The sequence below is a fragment of the Lepidochelys olivacea genome (assembly GCF_965140295.1).
Source record: "Lepidochelys olivacea isolate rLepOli2 genome assembly, chromosome: 7".
Classification (NCBI taxonomy): Eukaryota; Metazoa; Chordata; order Testudines; family Cheloniidae; genus Lepidochelys; species Lepidochelys olivacea.
In genome coordinates, this window is record NC_140417.1 from 121,048,092 (window position 1) to 121,072,431 (window position 24,340).

General features: G+C 46.5%; 1 protein-coding gene across 4 annotated transcripts in view; it reads left to right on the forward strand.

Annotated features, from left to right (window-relative positions):
* SH3PXD2A (SH3 and PX domains 2A) overlaps positions 1–24,340 on the forward strand; it is a 383,399-nt gene that overhangs the window by 137,874 nt on the left and 221,185 nt on the right. The gene's annotated exons all lie outside the window — the stretch shown is intronic.

A 24,340-nucleotide genomic window follows, 5' to 3' on the forward strand; every position in this document is an offset into this window, starting at 1 on the left:
TTGGTGTCAGCAGATAACAATATCATCTCTGGCAACTCTGAATAACAATCCACCCAAACCAGTCCATACCTCTGAGTAAAAGTTTCTGCTTACCTGGGCCAATGCACTCTCCCCTTTTAAATACGCCCTCTGTGCTATACGCTCCGTATGGATCAAAATGAGAGAGGGTTTCCAGCTGTAGAAGCCATCCAAAACCTGCTTTGGTTCCACTGTTAAAATTGCATTGGTTCCTCAGTTTTAATCTTTCATTAAGCCCTGGAGTAGGCAAGACTCTATTTGTTTTCCCCCTCCTTTTTCTCTACCTCAAAGGGTAGGAATAAACGGTCAGTTTTCAGAATGGAGAGAGGTAAATGGTGGTGTCCCCCAGGGGTCTGTACTGGAACTAGTCCTATTCAAACATATTAATAAATGATCTGGAAAAAGGGGTAAACAGTGAGGTGGCAAAATTTGCAGATGATACAAAACTGCTCAAGATAGATAAGTCCAAAGCAAAGACTGCAAAGAGTTGCAAAGGGATCTCACAAAACTGGGTGACTGGGCAACAAAATGGCAGATGAAATTCAATGTTGATAAATGCAAAGTAATGCACATTGGAAAACATAATCCCAACTATGCTTATAAAATGATGGGGTCTAAATTAGCTGTTACCACTCAAGAAAGAGATCTTGGAGTCATTGTGGCTAGTTCTCTGAAAACATCCACTCAATGTGCAGCAGTAGTCAAAAAAGCGAACAGAATGTTGTGAATCATTAAGAAAGGGGCAGACAATAAGACAGAAAATATCATATTGCCTTTCTATAACTCCGTGGTACACCCACATCTTGAATACTGCATGCAGATGTGGTCACCCCATCTCAAAAAAAATGTACTGGAATTGGAAAAAGTACCAAGAAGGGCAACTAAAATGATTAGGGGTATGGAACAGCTTCCACATGAGGAGAGATTAATAAGACTGGGACTTTTCATCTTAGAAAAGAGGTGACTAAGGGGGGGATATGATAGCGGTCTATAAAATCATGACTACTGTTGAGAAAATAAGTAAGGAAGTGTTTTTTACTCCTCTCTTAATACAAGAACTAAGGGTCACCAAATGAAATTAATAGGCAGCAGGTTTAAAACAAACAAAAGGAAGTATTTCTTCACACAATGCACAGCCAATCTGTGGAACTCTTTGCCAGAGAATGTTGTGAAAGCCAAGACTATAACGGAGTTCAAAAAAGAACTAGATAAATTTGTGGAGGCTAGGTCCATCAATGGCTATTAGCCAGGATGAGCAGGGATGGTGTCCCTAGCCTCTGTTTGCCAGAAGCTGGGAATGGGCGACAGAGGATGGATCACTTGATGATTCCCTGTTCTGTTCATTTCCTCTGGGGCACCTGGCTTTGCCCACTATCGGAAGACAGGATACTGGGCTAGACGGGGCCATTGCTCTGACCCAGTATGGCTGTTCTTATGTTCTTTTCTATGAGATGGTTAGGGAGCAAACCTGGCTTCAGTTCTATCTGACTGTCATTTATGTGAAGGAAAGAGAAGGAATAATAATCTGAAACAGGTGCTTTTTAAGGGAACTATCAAGATGTGTTGCATAAGTAAGGGCCTGACTTCCGTGGAAGTCAGTGGAATGACTCCCTTGGATTTCTGTAGACATTGGATCAGGTGCTTACTTGAGTGATCACATGATACCATTATTGTCACTTAGTCATTCTCTCCCTTCTCTCTATCTTTCCCCTCCATCTGTGACCGTCCCTCATGTTGTGTTGAATTTAGATGCAAAACTGTTTGGGGTAAGGACTCTGGGCCTGAGTCAACACTAGCATTTCTTCCGTTGGGTGTTGCTTTGGCTCCATTCTAACCAATGAGTTACACAGCAGGAAGTGGGAGTAACACAATGGTGAATCAGGCCCTGAAGTCGTTACTTGGCTTCGAAGCACCTAGCACGTTCCCTGACAGCTTGAACAGTGCGGAAGTATAAGTGGAAGAGGAAGTGTTTGGTTTTCAGAGAGCAGGTGCTCCGCGGTTTCTGAAAATTGGGCCTCTTAAAGTGTCTCAGGTTGATCACCCCCAAAATGGAGGAACCCCAAATCACTAGTCACTTTTGAAACTATGACCATTTTAACTTTGCACTCATTCTGAGAGCTCAGCCGCTTACCAGAAAAATGCTGCACACGGCTGGCACAGGTAGAAACCACTGAACTCCAAGGAAAATCCTGCAAAAAAAGAAGACAATGAAAACCCCAGGCCTCAACATTTTGTGCCCCTAGCCTTGGGCAGTGCAGTCCATCTTGGCCTATGCCTTTGGGATTGGGCAGGCAAGAAAGCGCCTGCAGAAGCGCCTTATCCTTTTCGCCATCACCCTGCTCCCTACACCCCATTAGTTAGGAAAAGGCCTTCACTCTCCCCACGCTCGTTTCCAATAAATGCTCTAACCCTGCGCGTTTCACGCACAAGGAGGGGCCCACTCTTGTTTCCGTGCCGGGAAAAAAGGTGATTTTTTTTTTTTTTTAATTTGCCAATCATGGAAAAATGTGAGGTGGGGTTAGGCTAAATTCCATTCAACTGTAAATAGAGACATGGCCGCTAAGTACCTTGCTCCTGAATTGCCTTTCAGTCTAAATACTGCCCAGAAGTTGACAATCCCAAACAATAACTATGAAGTCGCTGACTAATGAATGTTACTCAGTTCCTTCGGGTGCCTGACTCAGGGGAATCATAGTTTCCAGTCATACGATTACTGGAGAAGGCTGCTTTACTGGTTCCAGAAATGGTTCTGTTTTTCTTTAGTCTTTGCAGACCTTAAAGAAACACTGAGTGGCCTCGTGTTTTACTTCCCACTGAAAGCTAAGGGGCACACAGTCTCCTTAGTGGCCATGCTGCTACCTCTGGCTCTTCAGAAACACCTTGTTTAGCTTTGATGCTGGTTGAAGTGTTTATTTTCCAGCTTGCTTTCCTTCCCTCCCTGAGCCTTTTTCTTGCCTGTTTTCCAGCCAGCACTAAAAATGGAATATGATTTCCAAACAGAAGCCATTCTCCTTGGGCTTCAGTAGAGATGGGTCTGAACCAAAATGTCTGAGCATCCCTGGACTCTTGAGGGGAGGGATTTGAAATCTCAGCCTGAATCTGAAGTTTGCCAGTGGGCCGAAATCCTGGAAATGACCAGCCTCAAACTTGGGAGCATTTGTAATCTGGATCTGAATGTTGTGCCTTGGGCCCAGGGGTAAATATGGTGGAAAGAGGGTCCAGCTGTTAGGACGCTACCTTGGTACCCAGAAGATCTGGGTCCAATTCTCTGTGCTGCCACAGGCTACCTGTGTGACCGTGTCAAGTCACTTAGCCTCCCTATTCCTCAGTTCCCCTTCTGTAAATGGAGATAACCCTGCCCTGCCTCACAGGGTTGTTGTGAGGAAAAAGTACAATAATGATTGCAAGGTGATTGGACACTGTGGTGATGGGGAGCTGTATGGGAACAAGGGACTCCTTTTCATTATGAAAGTATTGGTTGGGGTTTTAATAGCAGCATGGATTCTCCCTCCAAACCATGCCCCCAAAATAAAAAGCTGACTAATGACATCCTGCTATCAGGTGCTTGAAACCCCCCGTTCCCCTTCTGCCCCCCACAAAAGTGCAGTGTAATTACTGCTGCTTCATAGCGGTGAGTGGGTGCATTTATCTCCGGGCCAGGCGTAAGATGGGCTGGAGTGTTGCCAGTGATGTTGCCCATATGTTAATGAGGAGCTCCTCATTAACATATCTGCCTCATCACTGATACATGTGACGCTTCCTGTGTCGAATACTCTTTCCTCAATGCAAAATATCCACTGATTTCTCACTCTTCCCCCACGCACCCTCCTGCTCCGGGCGCTCAGGATCCACCCGGCTTCCACCTTCCTGTGCTGCCCTGAGACTTCGCGAGGTGGGTCCCAACCTAGCAGCTCTCACAGCAGAGGCATCGGTGGCACAGGCCAGTCACCCTGCAGCCCTGGGCTGCCTGGAGGTTGGTTGGCGGGTCCCCTAGAGAAGTGGGCGGTGGAGGGATGAGTCCCCCTGAGGGCGTACCTGTCTCCTATAGTGCTGTTGGAGGAGCAGGTCTCCCTTGCCTGGTTGATGCAAGAATAAAACTCCAAGATCCCTCCCAGTGCCAGCTCTTTAGACTGGAAGCTGGGGCTGGGCAAGCAGGCCCGGGCAGGAAGAGAAGCAGGCAGCAGGGCCTACAGGGCACCTTTTCAGTGCAGCAACAGCAGCTTGGCTCTGCCTCCCTTCTCCTCATGCACGGCTAGAGCGGCTGGTGGGGGTGTTGTTGAGGGGAACCACAGGATACGTCGCCCCCCAGGCATACCCATACAAGAAGGGGATTCCCATCGCACCGGCTGCTGCAGTCGCAACAGTTTGGAGCTAGGCTGCGTGGCAATAATGCAAGCATTTCGTTTTCCACTGATGCAGCCCATCTATACTGGGGCATTGCATAGCAGTAGCTACACCAGGGCAAACCCTGGCTGCCTTAACCCCACCCCAAACACGCTAACAAGGGCTTTTTGTCCTTGGCCTGTCACTCCCGGGCTATGCATCACTTAAAATCCCTGCTTTGCTCAGGTATCTAATGAGACCCAACATCCAGCTGAAGTCACCTTGTCTGGGATTCTCTGTTCACACAACAGGTTACTGAAGGCCACCACCTCAATCTGGCAGTGAATGGGTGGGAACATGTTCTACCCACATACCTGGCAAAGCTCTTGGGGGGTGCTGCGGAAGCGGACCCCTTTCAGACTCCAGATACTTTCTGTCAGTAGAATGAGCAGCTTTACTCTTCTGGCGCCCTTTGTGCAATGACTCTAGGGTGATAGGCATGGAAGCTTCAGCTAAGTAAGAGACCGAGGAGCCTGAATTGCACTTTCAAATCAGATCGGGATTGTGAAGTTACACAGCATGCTGTGATGGTTAAGTGAAGTCTGAGCCCTGTCCGAGTATTTGTGAAGGGGGGACACTACAGCCTCCATCCACTGCTTGATCCAGCACAGACCCAGGGACGCTTTTGGCACTGTGATGTAGTGGGGAGTTGTTCTTTTGTAGCGTGTCTCTCAGAATGAGGTGACTGTTTTCCTGAATTCAGTGGTGCTGGAGGGGTGTAACTGAAGTCAGAGTTACATTCATTGTGTTTTGCTGACTATCGCAACAGAGTCATTCTGTCAATTTTTTTCCCCTTTAAATACTCAGGATCAGGATTCTGAAAAAATGTATGTACATAACATGCCCATTGCAAGAGGGTGACTTTGGGGACCTTCTGCTGCCACTGAAATTGCTGGCATAGCTCTCATTGATTTCATGGATGCGAGATTAGGTACTGTACCTGGGCACATGGCAACGCAACACTACAGTTCATGACAAGCAGTAGAGAACAATACTGTATCAAATTGACCCTATCAAATCCAATTCAGACTGCAAGGAGATTTCTTTTTCCCCCTGGTAGGCAGAATGTGATTAATTTCCCAAATGAAAAATTGTTCAAGACACACATGCTCATAAATTATGGAACAAGAGATCCCATTACTGAAAGCTACGTTTGAGCCCAACAACACTTCCCAAAATAACAATGAGAAGATAATTTTATTAACAGCCTTTCTTGTTGTTCGGTGTATGACTGACATAGAGTGTAAGCTTATGTGCTTCCAGGTTGGGACCGCTATCTGATGAGGGCTGCCTAGATGTTTTTGGACATGAAAAATAATCACAGGTCTGATAACAAACTGGGCTGAGTGACACTACGATAATCAGAGGTGACGTGGGGGCGGGCACGCAGGGTCACATCCCCCCCACTTCTGCCAGGGTGGGAGTTGGACTGAGCGTGGCTGAAGGGGACATGCCTGGGAAAGGCACCGGCACCTAGCACTCCCGCTGAGCCCTGCTAGGAGGCGCCCAGAGCAGGGAATAGAGACAGGACTGGCAGCATAGCTCTGCCAGAGGGGGCACGGGAAAGACGTCTGAGCCCCGTCCCTTCCTCAGCCGCAGCTGTACTTACCAATGCTCAGCAGTAGGTGTCCGGAGCCCACTCCAGTCCGCACTGTGCCCGCCGTGGGGAGGCGCTCGGAGAAGTAAGCAGGGAAGGAGCTGTGAGGGGAGTGAGGGCAAGGCGGTGCTGGCTTAGAGCGGGTGTGAGAGGCACAGGGGAGTGGGAAAGGCTCCAGAGGCAATGCGTGGGGGAATCATGTCCCGCCCCCCTTTAAATTATGCCCCCCACCACCATCAAGAGTTATGGGTCGTCTCTGACAATAATATAATACATAATAATAACTCGTGTCTCTTTTTAGTATAATATTGTCAATACTGACATGAGCATTTTCTTGAATTATAACAATGGAATGTGTGGATGAGGGTGAGAGTCTGTCTCCAAGAGTAATTTTTCTGTGTGGCCCTCGAGGTGATGGCATATGTCCACTAGTGGAGTTCTACCTGAAGACTACAAGTCTATGGCCTTGACCACCCCGGAGGGTTATGTGAGGTCCCTGGTTTTAGGACTTTATAAACTATGGCCAACCCTGCACAGCACAGCATGCCAGGACACAAAGACAAACAGTGTTTGGGGAGCTGCTTTTCCTGTGTGGTGATGCTGGGAGAGAAGGCTTGGCTTGTTTGGGTGTGTATTTTGTTAGCAGCCTGTCCAGTTTGGCTGCTCTGTGCCCTGCATTGGTGCTTCAGATGTAATTAATGGAGATACTCAAGGGGAATTATTAACTCACATTTCTAATTCTGATTTTTGGTCCTCTTAATTTCAGTGAGATTTTTCTTTTAATTTTAAGAACAAAGATTTTTTTTTTTATCACACTGGCAGCAGCAACCCTTATAAAACCCCCAAACCTTAACAAAACCGCATCTGTTTCCAGTCCTTTTCTTTTTTTTCCGCCTCAGGCAATGAAAAGGACGTATTAAACATGAAAGGAAGACGAAAGAGTCTATAGGTCGAGAGTCCCCCTGTCACCTTTGCTCAAGGCCCTTTTCCTTTTGAGGGGGGAGTAATTGGTCAGAATGCTAATCCCTGAATGAGCCTTTTTATTCTTTGACTTCCAGTGGGAAAGGCTGTTGAGATGTGACAGTGCAATTTGGGGCGGACTTATTTGGTCTAACATTGGCACTTTGTTAATCCTGTACAGCTCCTACTCTGTCAGCAAAGTGGCTCTATGAGAGACGGCAAACTTTAACAATCTGGAAAACACCCAGGATGCTCAGGGCAGGAGGGAACAGCAGAGGCTCCTGCTAACAACAGCACTTCAGAAGATTAAAAGAGACTCACATCTGAAGGGTACTATCTCTTAGGGCTTGTCAATATGAACACTTAGTTCCTGGCAGGCTGGGGTGTAAATCCATTCCACATAAGTCTGCTGTGCACCAAGATCTACACTACACCATTAGGTTGACGTAAGCTGCCTTGCATCAACCTCGCTGTGGAAGTGTCTTCACTTCAGTTTGGCTCCTGACGATGTAAGTGCTTGTCTACACCGATTTAGTAACACCACCTCCCCAAGCGGTGTAGAATCATGGTCGATGACATTAGGTTGATTACATCGACAGTTACAGGGCCTACAGGAGCCGTCCCACCTGTCCCATGCTGACAATATGCTCGATACAAACGCTGCTGGTGAGGATACTCGCCGCCGACACTAGGCGCCAACTGTGTGCGCACACAAGCGATTTAATAACTGTGGTGGCTGTAAACTGATGTAAATTAGGTCAGCATAGTTGTGTAGTGTAGACATGGCCTAAGTGTATCTGTGAACTCTACTGCCACGCACAAAAAGTTCCATAGTGCACTTTGTTTTACCGCCTTCTGAAACAGAAGTAGATTAAAGAGCACTGGGGAACTTCTAGTGTGTGGCAGCCGGGTCCACATGGACAGTTAGTGTGTGGTAGGTTAGTACAGGGTAGATTTACACCCCAGCTTGCTGCAAATTGTTTGTATGGACAAGGGCTTATGTAGATGGCACATAACACTGACATAGTTCTTCCTAGTACAGGTCTCAAAGTGCTTTTCAAAGGCCAATAAACATTGTTATCCCCATTTTACAGGTAAGAAAGCTGAGACAGAGTGATAGACACAGCCATTTCAAAATTGTCCAATAATTTGGGCTCCATCAGTTTTTGGGTACCCATCTTGAGTTACTTGTGGCCTGACTTTCGGAGGCACTGAGCACCCGCAGATCCCATTGACTCCAGCCGGAGTTGTGGGTGCTCAAACCCTCTAGTCGTCAACAGCTGGGCACCCAAAAATAGATGCACTCAGAATTACTGGGCAACTTGCCGAAGGTTAGTGAGCAGGTCAGCAGCAGAACTGGGAACATAAAACATGTCCCCACCCCCCCACCTCCCCCCGCGAGAACCTACTGCCTTTCTGAGCAAATGCAAGGTCTTCTTTTTAGATCAACTGCATTTGTTCCTTATTGCAAGTGAAAGGGTGTATATTTTAGTCCAGAGAAAATGTAGGTCTGAAGGGATTTTCTTTAGACAAGAGTCTGCATTGTTAATGATTAATTCTTGGTTAATCGTACAGCACAATACACTTCACATACATTAAGTGATGATTCCCTGCTCCAAGAAGCTTACTACCTAAGGGCCTGATCCTGTGAGATACTGAAGTCAATGGGAGTTGAGGGTGCTCAGCACCTCCAAGTATTTCACCCTAGATGAGGGACCCTGTCCTGCAAAGCTCTTACTCTTTAAAGTTAGGCACCTAACTGAATACAAAGGCACCTAGAGGCAAAGCCTGATTTTCAGAGGTGCTGAGCATATGCAGGGCTCATTGACAGTCATGTAACGGGTGGTGGAAAGGTTTTGTCGGCATTAGTTAGGGATGTCTGTGCTACTTCATGCATGAAGAAGCCATGAGTGAGTTATGCTGATCATCCCAAATATGTACCTATGAAATCTTTATACTGCACCCATCCCATCATGGATTCTGTATCGGCCACACATTTTACAGAAGAGTTATTTTAGGAGTGATTAAGAGGGTTTTATTGGTACTGGTTGTGGTATCCCATTAAGTACCATGATCAGATACAGCAATGGAAGGTATGTTATGAAAACCTAGATCGAGTGGTTAGTCAATTTAGGGCTCAGATAGTTCCTTGGTGCCTTGGCAGAACTGTTAATAGAACTGTTGACTAATAAAAGAATAAAATGCATTTAGATTAATGGTGGGGAAGGGGACGGTGGTGATTTTTCACAGGCTTGCCCCACATTGATGGGCTCTGCCTGAACCCCCACTGCAGTGACAACCACCCTCAATTCCACACCAGTCCAGCTGTCATATCCTCCCACATGCACCCAGTAAAAATCCACAAGCAACATCCACCTGCGCTGAGTTCCCACACACCCTCCCACCTTCCCTCAGCCACAGGCAATATTCTTAGCGATTATTCCTGTATCATTATTTGTATCCCACTAGCACCCACAGTGGGCAGGGCACTGTCCAGGCACACAGGAAGTTGCTGCCCAAGCTCCAAGCATTAGGTGCTTGATCCTGCACTATTGAGGTCAATAACAGCTTTGCTATTCATCTCAATGGACACAGGATCAACCCCTAAGAGAGCTGCCTTTTTTATATATGAAATCCCAAGCATATGAGGCATGTTATTAGTCCAGACATCTGGCCACCCTAAATTAGGAATGGTGCAGTTTGACTGAGATTTTAAACTGATCACAAGCAGACCTCGGCGTCAGAGGCAGTAACATAGACACAAAGTGCGTTGTTCCAGAAATGGTCCCCAGATTTCGTCTTAGGGTATGTGTACACTGTGAAATTAGGTCGGTTTTATAGAAGTCGATTTTTAGAAATCGATTTTATACAGTCGATTGCGTATGTCCACACTAAGCACATTAAGTCGGTGGAGTGCGTCCTCACTCCCGTGGCTAGCATCGACTTATGGAGCAGTGCACTGTGGGTAGCTATCCCACAGTTCCTGCAGTCTCCGCCGCCCATTGGAATTCTGGATTAAGCTCCCAGTGCCTGATGGGGCAAAAACATTGTCCCGGGTGGTTTTGGGCACATGTCATCAGTCGCCCCTCCCTCCGTGAAAGCAACGGCAGACAATTGTTTCATGCCTTTTTTCCGTGCAAACGCCATACCACGGCAAGCATGGAACCCACTCAGCTCAGCTCACTGTCACCGCTGCTGTTGTGTCCTGGGTGCTGCTGTCAGCAGACAGTGCAGTACGACTGCTGACCGTCATCATCCATTGCTTCCACTGCAACTCTGCTCTCCTGGTGCCATGAATCTACCTTGCAGGTCCTCTTGTCGTTCTGTATAAATATCTATTCTCGTGGCATCCGTCGTCCTCCACTGCTTCTGCTGCAACTCTGCTCTCCTGCAGATGCCATACGACGGCAAGCATGGAGCCCGCTCAGTTCACCGCTGCTGTTGTGAGCATTGTAAACACCTCGCGCATTATCCGGAGTATATGCAGTACCGGGCTAAGAGGTGCCAGCACGAAGATGATTTTGATGAGGACATGGACAGAGACTTTCCTGAAAGCACAGGCTGTGGCAATTGGGACATCATGGTGGCAGTGGGGCCGGTTGATACAGTGGAATGCTGATTCTGGGCCTGGCAAACAAGCACAGACTGGTTGTTGCATAGTGTTGCGGGTTGTTGCATAGTGTTGCAGGTATGGGATGATTCACAGTGGCTGCGAAACTTTCGCATGCGTAAGGGCACTTTCCTGGAACTCTGTGAGTTGTTTTCCCCCACCCTGAAGAGCAGGAATACCAAGATGAGACCTGCCCTGAAAGTTGAGAAGTGAGTGGTGATAGCCCTGTGGAAGCTTGCTGCGCCTGACTGCTACCGGTCAGTCAGGAATCAATTTGGAGTGGGCAAATCTACTGTGGGGGCTGCTGTGATCCAAGTAGCCAATGCAATCATTGACATTCTGTTATCAAGGGTAGTGACTCTGGGAAATGTGCAGGTCATAGTGGATGACTTTGCTGCAATGGGATTCCCTAACTGTGGTGGGGCGATAGATGGAATGCATATCCCTACCTTGGCACTGGACCACCTTGCCAACCAGTACGTAAACCTCAAGGGGTACTTCTCAATGGTGCTGCAAGCACTGGTGGGTCACAAGGGACATTTCACCGGCATCAATGTGGGATAGCCGGAAAGTGCATGATGCTTGCATTTTTAGGAACTCTGGGCTGTTCAAGCAGCTGCAAGAAGGGACTTACTTCCCAGATCAGAAAATTGCCATTGGGGATGTTGAAATGCCAATAGCTATCCTTGGGGACCCAGCCTACCCCTTGCTCCCATGGCTCATGAAGCCGTACACAGGCAGCCTGGACACTAGTAAGGAGCAGTTCAACTATAGGCTAAGCAAGTGCAGAATGGTGGTAGAATGTGCCTTTGGACGTTTAAAAGCTCACTAGTGCTGTCTGCTGACTTGGTCAGACTTCAGTGCAACCAACATTCCCATTGTTATTGCTGCTTGCTGTGTGCTTCATAATATCTGTGACAGTAAGGGGGAGACATTTATGGTGGGGTGGGAGGTTGAGGCAAATTACCTGGCGTCCGATTTTGAGCAGCCAGACACCAGGGCGATTAGAAGAGCACAGCAAGGCGCACTGCACATCAGAGAGGCTTTGACAACCAGTTTCTTGACTGGCCAGGCTTCCGTGTGACAGTTGTGTGTATTTCTCCTTGATGCAAACCCGCCCCCTTTGTTGATTTTAATTCCCTGTAAGCCAACCACCCTCCCCCCTTCAAAATAAAGGTCGAAACATCGTTCTCCCTGCTGAAGGCCTAAGGGCTTCTTCTCAACCGCCCTTAATAGAATTCAGGCCTGGCTGGTTTGAGTAAGCTTTTTTTGCTTTTAAAACAATGTTGCAGCCGCAGATAATGCCTTATAGTGTAAGGTTTGCTGATGCCAAGTTAAAGATAATAGGAGATAGTTACAAGGCCAGACAAAATGTGCTGGTTGTTTAAGTTGCTAGAAATGCTTGTTAGAGGTTGCAAAAAATAAACATTGTTGTAACCCATATAAAAAAGGCAGAGTATTTGTGCAAAGTTTTAATTGGCTGATGTGTAGTGCAATAGTATTAAAAAATATAAAAGTGTGTGTAATGACCTGCTCTGGTGTGCAGGATTTGAGATTCTATTCTCCCTGTACCTTGTTTGTAGCTGCAAATAAACTTCTCTGCTTCTCCACCCCGTTGTGATTATTGAGTGAAGCACACCGGGTAACGAGCCCCTGCTGTTGTTTTGCCTTTCGGCACTGGGTGCTGGCAACATTTTGAAACCATGTATTCTTTCTTTATTAATTAAAAAAAAAAAGGGAGATAACTGACAAGGTAGCCTGGGTGGGGTGGGGTGGGGGAGGAGGGAAGGACAAGGCCACATTGCTTATTGTAGCCACACTACAAATCAAACTGTGTGAATGACAGCCTTCTGTTGCTTGGGCCATCCTCTGGAGTGGAGTGGCTGAGTGCCTGGAGCCTCCCCTCCCCCCCCACCCCACGTTCTTGGGCATCTGGGTGAGGAGGATATGGAACTTGGCGAGGAGGTCAGATGGTTGTACAATGGATGCAGTGGGGGTCTGTGCTCTTGTTGGCTTTCCTGCAGCTGCATCAGGTGCTTCATCATATCCGTTTGCTCCCCCATTAGCCTTAGGATTGCCTCCTGCCTCCGCTCTTTGCATTCCTGCCTCTGCTCTTCGTGCTCACTTAATGCTTTCATAGTCTCTAACACTGAATGCCTCCATGCATTCAGCTGTGCCCTATCAGTGCGGGAGGACTGTATGCCCTTGGAAAACATGTCATCACGAGGGTGTTTTTTTCGCCTTCTAATCTGCAATAACCTCAGGGATGGAGAAGATAGGGGGAGCCTAGAAACATTTGCACCTGGGGGGAGATAAAAAGGGAGAGTAAAATTTAAGATGATACCTTTCTAAGAACAAAAGGAAGACTCTTTCACAGTGAATCAAGCAATTCACAGCAGGCAGCATATGTGCTTTAGGTACAAAGTCGCATTTTGCCTTTTATATTGAGCGCCTGCTGGTATGGTGACACATTGCACACGGCTGGGCAACAGAATTCGGTTTCCATACAGCCATGGTAAGGCAAAGGGTATGCGAGGTTGGCTTCTTATGCATAACATGTGGGAATGGTTTTAAACTGAAGCGCCATCCTTTCCCATAGCAAGCAATGGGTTGGGTTTCACATTTAAAAGGAGGGGTTGCGGTTTTCGAGTGGATGTACAGCACACACCTCCCCTCACCCCACCACATGGCTTTTCTCCGGGATGATCCCTTTTAGCCAAACGCAAACAGCCCAGAATGAACGGGATCCTTTTACTATTCCCTTACAAAAATTCCTCTATTTCAACCAGGTGACCATGAATGATATCACTCTCCCGAGGCTAACACAGAAAGATATAAGACCAAATGTTGCTTGAACGTGACCAAAACCCAGGACCATTCACTGCCATGCTTTGTGCTGCAATGATCCCAGAATACTTTCAGAGTACCTCCAGGAGAGCTTCATGGAGATGTCTGGAAGATTCACGCTCCATCCCCAGACATGTGAACAGACTTTTCCAGCAGCTGTACTGGCCGCGAATGGATCCCAATTCTTCAGGGCAAATCAAACATTAAACACTGTTGCTTTTAAACCCTGTACTGTAGTTACAAATGTGCACTCGCCAGAGGTGCCTTCTCCAGCTTCAGGGTCAGGGATCCCGCCTTGAGAGGGTATTGGCTCCAGGGTGATGAAACGGTCCTGGCTGTCGGGGAGAACGGATTCACCGCTTGCTTGCTGCGCATTCTCCTCCTCCTCCTCTTCCTCATCCACAAAATCCTCCTCCCTCTTGCGTGAGACTCCCTCCTTGCAGGTGTCCATGGACAGTGGTAGTGGTAGGGTCCTCTCCTAGAGTGGCATGCAGCTGATCATAGAAGCAGCATGTGTGGGGCTCTGACCCAGAGCAACCGTTTGCCTCCTTTGTCTTTTGGTAGGCTTGCCTCAGCTCCTTAACTTTCATGCGGTACTGCTGTATGTCCCTGTTGTAGTCTCTCTCCAACATGCCCTGTGAGATTTTGGCAAATATATTTGCATTTCTTCTTTTTGATCGGAGTTCTGCCTGCACAGATGCTTCTCCCTGTACAGCGATCAGATCCAGTGTCTCCCTTTTGGTCCATGCTGGAGCTCGTTTGCGATTCTGTGGGGACTGCATGGTCACCTGTGCTGCTGAGTTCGCCACACTGACCAAACAGGAAATGAAATTCAAAGGTTCCCGGGGCTTTTCCTGCGTACCTGGCTAGTGCATCGGAGTTCAAAGTGCGGTCCAGAGTGGTCACAATGGAGCACTCTGGAATAGCTCCCGGAGGCCAATACCATCGATTTGTGTCCACGCTACCCCAAATTCGACCCAGGAATGCCATGTTGATTTTAGCACTACTCCCCTCGCCGGGGAGGAGTACAGAAGTCAATTTTAAGAGCTCTTTAAGTCGACGGAACGGGTTTGGTTGTGTGGACACATTCATTTTAAAATCGACCTAACGCGGCTAAATTCGACCTAACACCATAGTGTAGACCAGGGCTTAGTTGGCCGTAGTAGGTGAACTGGTTAATAGTTTGCTAACATATCTTTCTAGTTGCACTGAAACTCAGGCTTGGCCATGATCAGAGGCTGAATGTGGAAGACGCTCTGGGGACAGCACTTTCCTTTAAAAGATAAAATAGAGACCTCTGTTCCATAAAACGCATGGCATTTACATTTCTGGACACAGCTTTGTATGGATATTTGCACAGCTCAAATGTTTTGCTGAACTCCTTGCTTTTTATTGATTCCCAGGGCTTGACGAGCACAGTTGCCCAGTTATGCTTGCCACCCAGTTGTTTGTTTGTTTAAATTCATGCTGTAATTGCCGCCTCCCAAATACCATAACTGCGCTGAGGAGCTACGTTGCTGCCAACATTGCTGCTGAATTGGATTGATCTTCGCATGTGTGCCTCACAGATGACCTAATTTTGCTCTTCCCTAGAGGATGATCCAACCTAATTTATGGCAAAAATCGGAGAGCTTGCTTTTGATTAGAGTAAAACTATTACTAAAAAGAAGGGTCTTTTCTTCATAAACTGAATGCCAATGTAAGGTAGATCTGCACAGTGTTTCTTTCTCCTTCAGGCAGGCCCCATGGTCTAGGGGTAGAGTGAAGGACTGGTGTTGAGAATCCTGGGTTCTGTTCCGAGCCCTGCTGTTTACTCATTTTGTAACCTTACAAAGTTACTTCACGTCCCTGCCCCTCAGTTCCCACCTGTAATTCATCTTTAAGAATATTTACCTCTAGCATTGGGTTGTTGTGAGGCTGAACTGTGTTAGTTAAGTACTTTAAGATTTATGCCTTGGGAGTGGAAATATTATCATTCACACCTCCTGTGCTCCACCAACTCTAGGGTGGAGTCTCTTTAGCCACATTATTGCCAATCCTGCCAAAGGATGTGGCCAGAATTTTACTATGCATGTACCATTGCCAAACTACACTGGAAAAGATGTTGTTAACCAAACCAGTCTCCACTGAGTGACCTTGCCACAGGGGCCATCAACCTCAGTGGACATTGCTCAAAGATTCTTTCACAGCCTTGTTGGCACTGGCCCATTGACTATGAGGTAGTGTCTCTGACTTGTGGGTGTCAGACTAACTTCACTGTTGATGGTAAATCTGAAGGGGATGAGACACACAGGCAGTGGGAAAAACATCCTATCCAATGATAATATTTGTATAGGTCTGGTCCTGTCAGGCCACTGGGTCTGCATTTCAACAAATGCAGCTTGGACTCATCGAGGACCTGCCATCAAGTCAATGGAAAGGCTTCAATTGACTTAAATGGGCTTTGGATCAAGCCCCAACTGAGTGTGATGGAACTTGGTTCATAGTTAGATGCAGCATAATGACAAAGAGCTCACTGTGCCTAACAGAAGCTTTGAAGACAATTGATGAGTGTTCTGGTCCTCATTAGAAAGTCAGCACTTACTGTGAGGAACCACACTGTGGGCATTTCCTGTCCTCAGTACAGGAAAAGCTGCAGTATCTCAGATGCCACTGTTGTGGTACCTGTTGGCAAATACTGATTGTGTAATAGGAATCATGGTGTACTGATGAAAGCAGGACTTTCATATGACCTGACAAAGGAGAGAAGCTGGTTGTTTCAGCGTGTGGTAGGGCACATTCAAAGATATTTTCCCTTGTGGTGTTGATGATTAGATCTTGCCAGTGTGACTGGGTTTTAAACCCCAGTGATTTCCACGTTTGTCTACCATGCCTTGATGTTTGGAAATGGATTGTTTTAGAGAATGTCAGACGAGACACTGGCTACAACGCAACATACCTTTCTAGCCTCATCTTAGGCGAGAAGCACATGCCAGAAAGAGATTTCATTAAGGCCTCAAATTGCCCAACTTGCCTTCCCTTTCCCCTCATGGTGCGAATGACCTTATGCCTAGCAGCCTTGTCTTGAAAGTAGTTTTCCTTTGTCTTTAAGGTAGTTTATTTGCGATAGGGCAGATGTCCCTGGAGCCTCTTAAGAAAAGTTTGCGTGTGCGCATGCGTGTTTATGTGTGAGGGAGAATGAGGAAGAGATGATGTTCCTGGTGTTGAGCAGAGCATAGAATTGCCCAGGCCCCCACAGGAGCAAAAAAGAACCCGACAAAAGAAAACTCCAGTCATGTTACCATCGGCTCTAAGAAAGTGAACACTTCTGCATCCCTTGGGCTCCCTTGTGTGATGAGCTGCTTCAGCTCTCTTGAAGGAATCTGGGGACTTGTGATCATGTGAAAGTTGAGCTCCTCTGGCGTGGAGTGGATGCTGTCCTCCACTGCAGCATATCCTGGCAGTGAAGCTGCGGAACCAGCCCAGGAGGATCACCCTAGCGAAAGGATGGTTCTCTGGTGATATGGAGTTAGTGTAGGGGCCAGCATGCAGCGAGCAGCCCTGCAGCAGTGGAGTACCAAGGGGAGCTTTATGCCACACACCGGTCTGATTTGTGCTCTGTGTTATTTGTCTTCACAACTGTTCCTGATATGGATAGGCTATTGCTTTGGAGGGACGGCAAAGAGTTGTAGCTGGAGTAACGACTTTAGAGGAGTTTCCAGAAATGTATGGTTCTTTGGGTGATGCCAGTTAGATAAATTCTAAAATGAATAATGAGCGGCTGACCATTACAAAGCGCCATACAAATAATAACTAAACCATGTAGAGCTGAGCCTGATATGCAGAGAGGCTAAGTAACTGGCCCTGTCTACCGCACAAAGTGGGGTCAGTGTGAGAGTAGAACTTGGAGCTCTGGAGTTCCTTGCCCTCAGTCCTGCACTCAGATCACTCAGCCATGCTTCCCTGCTTTCTCTGGCTCTCCATTGGAGAAGATATTCCCTTTTAGAAGAGGAAGGTTTCTCTATGGGGCATGTTTTTTTATAATCAACTTACACTCTGTGTTTCCCATGCTTTATTTAGTACTTCTCGATGATTTGCTTTGACGTTGCAGCTTGCGTGCAGGATCCACGTGCACAGACAGACTGATTCTGACATGCTCTATCTAGCTCTAGGATTATTAGTGTTTGTGCTGTGTTGACGCTGGTTTTTTGGCTGCCCAAACTGTCTTCAGAACCCTCTGTCACCCTCACTAGTAATTCCCACTGACTGTTGAAAGCACTTATCAGCTGCAGCAGTTTTGACAGCTGAGCTCAGGCAAAAACTCTTGACTCCATGAGATGTTCCTACTGTCTCCACTCTACCTCCTCCCCCCCCCCCCTTCCACCAGAGGGACATATGTGAAACTTCCTTCCCTCCTTTCTTTGTCAGGAGTGAATGCTGTCCCTGTTGGGACCCCATCACTGGTTGGTTGACTCCAGGAAGTCATCAGTGAAATCCACTGAGGCCAGGATGTCTCATGTAAAAGTGAGACGATGCTGTATCTGGATTGCAAGATTAGTGGCTGCCTCCCTCTATGCATCTCACTGATAATAGCATGTGCTTCCTTGAGAAGCGTGAAATCACTCTTCTGCCCCCAAAACGTTAGCTCCTTTGTGTCTTTTTCATCTCAAGGATGCCATTGTGGGTTCAAACGCTCTGTTTACTTAATGGCCAGTTGGGAACAGATGCTTGAGTGTTTGCCTGCAGGGCTTTAGGGGGAATGTCATGGTTTGAAAAGGGTGAGGGGGTGTAAAGGAAGTTTGTGTCTCAAAACCAGTTGCCTGTCTGTGTTTCTTCAGTGCATAAACATAATGAAAACAGATATAGATGGAATAAGAGCCTTCATAAAAATAAAATACGTTCGTCCCAAAGAAGGTTTCAGTTACCATGGGGGAAGCTGTGAAGCTAAGGAGGAGATGCTGTGGCAATGTTAGGGCCACATTTTTGTCTCCTTTCCACTGCTGCACTGTAACTGAGAAGAGAAGTGGATATACCATATTGAATGAATTCACTCTGAGAAGATGACCTTAGATTGAATGCATCATACTGATACATTTTATCTCCCAACTCCTCCCAGAGGTAAAAGAAAGAAAGGACCAACAGTGCATGCATGTGTGCGTGTGCGAGAGAGAGAGAGAGAACAAAAGCAAGGTGGATTGCATGCTTTTAGGAGGCAGCAACAGACTTGACCTCCGCAGCTGCAGATTCTGAAGTTGGCCGCAGCCCAAGTTATTTTAAGCATAAATCATGAAATATTACATTATTTTTAACATACCCCTAAATATCACACTAGCTGCTTAGGATACATCTTTATTGTATGGTAAGTTTCATATAAGATTCTCTGAAGTTTTGTGGCTCTGCTTGGGCTAAAACGTGACACACACAACACAGAGTAAGCACTAATTTCCTTTGTGTTCGATATATAGTGCGCTGGGCCTAACTACTCCCTCCCTTGTGAAGGTGCCATCAAGAAAAAGTTCCTTGTATGGAACAATCAGTGTCCTTAGATCTATCATCAAAAGATGTGGCAAAAGTACCTTCAATAACATAAAAGGAAAGTCAAACTCTATAAGCCCTACACAGTATAAAACTATATAGCGTGTGTTGGTGGCATCAGATAGATTGTGGATTTATATTTATCTCCCAGGGGAAAAAGTGATTGAAAACACTTTTCTCTTGGAGGTATGTGAAAATCTGCAGGCATTTTGCATCGTTTTTTTGTTGCAGTTGTGGTGTGACAGCGTGCTAGCTGGGTGGGATTCATTGCAATAGCAGGGGTTGCATACTGCACGTTTCCTATTTAAACAGCAATGTCTGTTTAAATTTTTCAGCACCCCTTGTAAGTTGTTTTGGGCTGAAATGCTTCCTCTCTCGCTCAGCCCTGCCTTTCTGGTTTTGATATACTGTGGATTCCCTCTCCATGCTAGTCTCCACAGTGCTACTAATGGCTGGTCTGGGCCCGAAGTGTTTAACTTTGCAGCTATGGGAACCAGTAAATGGAACATTAAATCTCATCCTAATGTGGACTGGTCCAGTGTGATAAGCAGATGAACCATATACTCCTGGGGTATACAACTTTGTATACATCATGTTGGCCTTTCTTTAGTATTGCTGCCACTTACTTTAGTACTGTTGTATTACCAATCAGAGCAGGGCCATATGGGACTCCTATGAATGCCTCGAGCCCCTACCCTGTCTGTTTCTGGTCCGCCATCTGCCACTGATTTACATGGCATGTATGAAAGTCCACGATACCCAAAGTACAATGTTACACAGGGCAAAAACTGTATTAAAAGAACATTATTAAGGTTATACAAGTCAGGAAATGCAAACTTTTCTTGTGTCTCCTTGAACATCAATGTGGTGCACCGAATAGGGCAGAGGTCCTGTGGAAAAAACCAGTATGTGGTCATGTAATTAAAGACTACACATGCCCAGGAGGAGAATACTCAAGGTTACATGTGCAACCATAAACCTGGGATTTCTTAACTTTTGAGTGCTTGACTTTACCACCTAAATAATCTTCCTTTAACATAGTGTGTGTTGATGTAATTTCCTAGGGTGTGTGTGGTTGTGTGGTGTCTTAAAATCAAGAACTCATTACATATCACACCCCCAAGGAGGTGACATCCATGTTGTTTCTTTCATGATGATAACAACAAATGCTCAGAAATTCGAACACAAACCTTACATTTCCCCTTTCAGACACTTTGAAATGCACCAGACCATTCTGAGGACTCTGTTTCTTCACTGAAATGTCTGCACCAAGTAACCCAGGCATAATACTGAACTGCTGCAGCTGTATGGGGCCTGCAAATGACATATCCCCCCACGGTTTCCCCATCGTACCAATCCTAGGAGTCAATTTTAATGCATCTTCCAGATCTTCCATGGTCCTGTCCAAGTCTGGGACATCTGTGAATGAAATACTTGCCCAGTACAGTGCAGTCAGCTTCTAAGCTACCATGTGAGACGGAGACAGGCTTATCATTCACTACCTAGCAGGGCTGTAGTAAGAGTCATAAGCTGTTTACTATTCTGTAAAATGGGGGTGTGATTCCTGTGGACAGATTTAGAAGAGCTGCAGTAAAATTCTGTTTCTCATTGAGAGGAAATATATACCATATGTACTCGCATTTAAGCCGAGGCTTTATTTATTGATGCTGAAAACTACCAAAAAATAAGTGATTTGCATATGACCAAACCCCTCTGTCTACCACCTCCTAACAAAAGTCGCCTCATGTCCCTGGCAGTTTGCTAGAGGCTTATCCATGGCCCTCAGTCCTGCCTTGGGACTCACCAATCTCTTAGGGCTTTGCCTGGCCCAATTGCTCACCTTTTTGTTTCTTGCTTATTTGTCCATGTGATCACTGGATTACCAGAATTGTCACACGAGTCAAGCCTCTTCATTAGACTGTCCATACCAGTCTTAGGGCCAGAGCATCCCCACTGGTTGTGTGAGCATAGATCCACTGTACCTGCTCTTGGGGTGCATAGAAGGGGGAAGGTTCCAGCTGTGCTGCATCATTCTCCCCCCTTCCCTGACCTCATGGGTCCCCAGGATCTTGGGAATGAGGGTCGAGGTGCAAGGGGAGAAGAACAGGGAAAACACCATTAACTCTCACTGGAAATGCCCTATCTTCTCACAGCTGCTACTGCTCAGTCCTAGAGGGATTCTCAGGTAGCAGCATGGCTTCTGCAGGCAGGAGCATTCTACCTGAAGAAGAGGGGCTGGCGAGGGGCCGGCAAGGCACCTGCAGAAGATGTATCTCCCTAGAGATGCCTCTGCACCCTCAGAGCTGGGCCTCCCTTTCCCCAAGGATTCCCAAGATCTTTGGGGTTAGGAGCCCACTTTCTCAGTCACTTCACACCTCTGAACTCGGGGCCTGAGTGGTTGGTCAATCTTGCTGAGATCTCTGTCTCTTCTGCTCCCTTCCCTAGCATGGCTGCTGTACTGAAAGGCCCGGCATAGCCCTCCGTGATGCTAGTACTATTCAGAATGCTCCATAATCGAATATTCCTATCCTCATACTCTCTTGGTACTGGGTAACCAGGAAGGCAGGCCTATAACCCAGTTCTAACCTTTGCTAACTACTGATATTGGTGTTTTCTAATGGCACTTTCTGCATAGAGAGAACCTGGGAGAAAAAATTAAAGCACCTTCTGGGGTTTGTTTCATATTAGCACTGTGATCATCTTGACGTTTTCCATCTCCATTTAAGGAATGAATTAAGACTCATCATATCTTGGGGGTCTTTTTTGTACTCTGTGTTTAATATAACCTTCCTTACTATATTTATCTTGTTCCTTATGCTCCAGTCTTTCATTTATTACATTACTTTGAAGATGTTGGCAGTGACCGGGCATCCCTGTAAACGCTTTTAGCAAAGCTGAATTACATTTACAAGAGATCTTTAATGTGTTTAAGTCTTTGGTTCCTTTATGTTTTTATATGGTCACCACTCTGGCTTTCAGTTTGTGGCTTGGACTGAAAACAGGAAAGCTGGAGGTTTGCTTACTCTTTACAGCACATTTATAAAATTCACAAAGAAATGAAAAGTTTGCCCACACCAACACTTTTATAATGCTGAGAAAGGAGCTATTTTATTCTCCATTATTAGGTTTTTTTTAAAAAAGGAGGTATAATAATTGCATCCTCTGGCACCTTTCATTTGAGCCTCATGGAGGGTTTTATAATAACAAAGTCTCGCAAATACATGTTGTTGTTCCCATTTTACAGATGGGAAAACTGAAACAATAAGGTTGTGATTTGCTTGGTGTCACACAGCAAGTCAGTGACAGGGCAAAGGACACAACCTAGGACCCCACATGCCAGCAGAACAATTATTTTGCTAAATGACTTAGCATTGACAACGTTAGCTTTCAGGATGAGTGAAGATTCTCCAGTGTCCCTTGGGCCTTGTCACAGCATGGCACTGCATCATAAAGTTTTGCCACGGTGTCATTCTAGAACAGTAGAATCTCATGGGGTGGACATCTACATTATTAAGAACAAATTTTCCCTGCAAGACGTGTCAAGATTAATGAGAACCATGTGTTTTTAGTTCCTGGGGGGTGATGTATCCACTTTTCCTTGGCTGGAACGAAACTAACCATGCTGTTAAGGTCTTTGAGACTGATAGTTTGGGAGGAAACAGGGAAAAAGTGGGAGCGTCCTGATGGATTTTACCTCCTCCCAGCTGTTAAGGTGCATGGTCCTGTTCAACTTCTCAGGTGCTATAAGCTTGGCCAAAGGAAATTCTGGAATTTAGGTTTTGGCTCAGATTCCCTTTCCTCCTCATTTTGCCTATCCTATCATCTGTGAACCACTGTCCTTCATTTCTCCATTGTCCAGTGGGAATAAGTTTGCAGCAGAGGTTGGTGAAAAGACCAGTTTATGTCTGACATGGAAGCTTGATGGACTAAATACGTTCTACAACAAGAATGTATAATTTATTCTTGTTTCAATGTGTTTTAAAAAAAAATTCAACATGAGAGAAAAAAGGAAGAAAAACACCAAAAAAGGATGCGAAAATATATTCCTTTCAAGCCAAAAAATACCAACTCCATGACATCTTTTTCTGTGGGAAACTCATTTTCCTAGAGCATCTCGATAAATTCTGGTTTTATCAGTTTAACACAAAACCCAGCAATTTATTTAAGCTTCACTTGCTTGCAGAAATTTTATCCACTAAAAACATCAGGATTGTTTTTTTTTTCACTTAAAAAAAATACAGTGTCATGGCTGAGATTATAGAAGATACAGTTGAATGTACCGCTTGCCTGTTGAGTTACCGTTTGTTTGCTCTCTATCGATTTCTGCGTGAGTTACCTTCATTTGCAGTCTGTGGGGAGGGGAGAGTAGCTGCTGTGGGCAGAGAATAGGTGGGTAGGAGTGGGGAGGGGGTGGAACCTTGGTTCCGACCTGCAGAGGCAGATTAAGATTTATTGGGCCCATGGGCACAAAGAACATTTGGCCCCCTACACGCTGGTGGCCCAGGGATGCTGGAACTGGGGGAACCACAGGGGCCATGGCCCCCCACTTTTAAAATGGGCATAGTAGCCTTGGGCAGGTGTGGATCAATGACAGCAGGGGCTGCACTTTGTGGTGGGGGAGCTGATAAAGTGATAAGGCTGCTCCTCGGCCCCCAGCCAAGGGCAGGTGGAAGGTCCAGGGCTCCGCACAGCAACCCAGGCTTGCTGGATGGTTCTTACCATGGCCCAGTTCTAGCTTCTGGCCTGGCCGGGGGTGGGGCCTCAAGGGGCAGGGCCACAGTTCCAGTGCTGGTGGGCCCCCGCCCCTCCCTCCCCACTTCTACACAGGTTCCGGTTTCCCTGCAGGGGCCCCCAAATTGCCCCGGGCCCAGTAAGCCCGTGTGTTAATCCGCCACTGTCGCCCTGCTCTCACCCACTGCGCTGGCCCTCGCAGCTGCGCTGTTGCAAAGGGGGAACTAAGTCGTTCCAGGTATACAGCTGGAACTGCTTGCTTCTTCTCTGGAGCAAAGGGGGAAGCAGAGACCAACTGTGACTCTTTGAGGAATCTTAGAAAGGAATATTTGTAATATTTTTGGCATTTTCACTGTAGCACTTCAGTGAAGATGCTACTATGCTGACGGAAGAGTTTCTCCCATTGGCGTAGTTAATCCACCTCTGCAAGAGGCAGAAGACACTTTCCGATCGACATACCGCTGTCTACACCTGAGATTAGGTCGGTATAACTGTGGCACTCAGGGGTGTGGATTTTTCACACCCCTGAGTGACATTGTTATACTGGTGTAAGTTTGTAGTGTAGACTTGGCCTTGGCCGAGGTCAGTGCAGCAAATTTGTGGCTGAGCAAAGAGTGGAACCCAAATCTTCTGACACTTTGTCTTCTGCATGGGGCACTAGACCATGTTTCCACTCCATG